Source organism: Mastomys coucha, unplaced genomic scaffold, assembly GCF_008632895.1.
Source record: "Mastomys coucha isolate ucsf_1 unplaced genomic scaffold, UCSF_Mcou_1 pScaffold23, whole genome shotgun sequence".
NCBI lineage: Eukaryota > Metazoa > Chordata > Mammalia > Rodentia > Muridae > Mastomys > Mastomys coucha.
This window is the reverse complement of record NW_022196906.1, coordinates 38,983,628-38,984,844: the sequence shown is the minus strand read 5'-3', so window position 1 is coordinate 38,984,844 and position 1,217 is coordinate 38,983,628.

Sequence of the window (1,217 nt, the reverse complement as noted above, 5' to 3'; positions counted from 1 at the left end):
TTTATTGTTATAATATTTTATAAATTTTAAAGAATATGACAAAAAAGATATTGTAGGTATTGAAGGAGTTGAGGTACAAAAGGGAAACAAAAATGTAATGCAATTCTATTTACTTAAAATATGTTTTTAAATGTTAACAAATTCAGATAAATTGATATCATGTAACTTTTCTCATCATAATGCAATAAAAGTTGAAAAATAAAAAAACAATGCAATAAAACTTAGATCAATAAAAAATAAAGTTAAAAAAAGAAATATGAAAGATAGAAATATGTGCATGCTAAAATCCATGCAAGTTATGTTCCTATTTCCTTGAAAATTAGTGTTTGTTATCCATCCTTTTCTCTGAAAATACTTATCTTTATTTTTATATAAGTAATACATATTCATTGTGGAAATTTTTAAACATGTAGAAAAATATAGGATGAAAATCCAGATTGTGCTATTTATACCCACAGGCCATCTTTGGAGGCGTTTGCTGGGTTTTCTCCAATCAATTTTCCTACATACGTATTTATAATTCACACAGTAAACATTATACTGTGAAATTCAGGCTTTATATTTTTTTTTAACTTATGGGGCATGTCTGGTTTTCCTTTAGGTAATATTTTTTGCAGGATTACATTTTCAAAGAATCATCCCTTAAAACATATGTAAACTTTCCAAAAAATAAAATAAAACTCAGAATCTAGTTTCTGAAAACTGGATGTCATTCGGAACTGCCCAGGCCAGCCAGCACTCTGCCTTTCTTTCGTTGTTAAATTGAACTGGTTCGGGTGTTTCCTTTACATTTACCTTATAAATTCCCTTTGCTTCTGTAATCAGATGAAAGGGTAAACACAATAAACTCACGCCTGATTTTATGTGTTTATCGTTTTAAAAGGAATTCCTTGACATCATGTCCTTCCTAGGGCTAGCTTGTGCTCTCCTTCACTCCTCAGCAGAACTTGCCTCCCAACTCTTCCCTCTAACCCAGTAGTGCTTGTTGTTTTCAAGGGAAGAATCAGAAAGACAATGGCTCTGTTTAGATTTATTTACTTTTATCTTATGTGTATGAGTACTTGCCTGCATGTATGTGTGTGAACCACATATGAGTAGAGCCCACAGAGGTCAGATCCCCTGAAACTGTATTTACATACAGTAATTGGTGACTGGGGATTTGGGGACCAAACCCAGGTTGTCTGCAAAAGCAAGTGCTCTTAAAGGCTCTTCTTAAA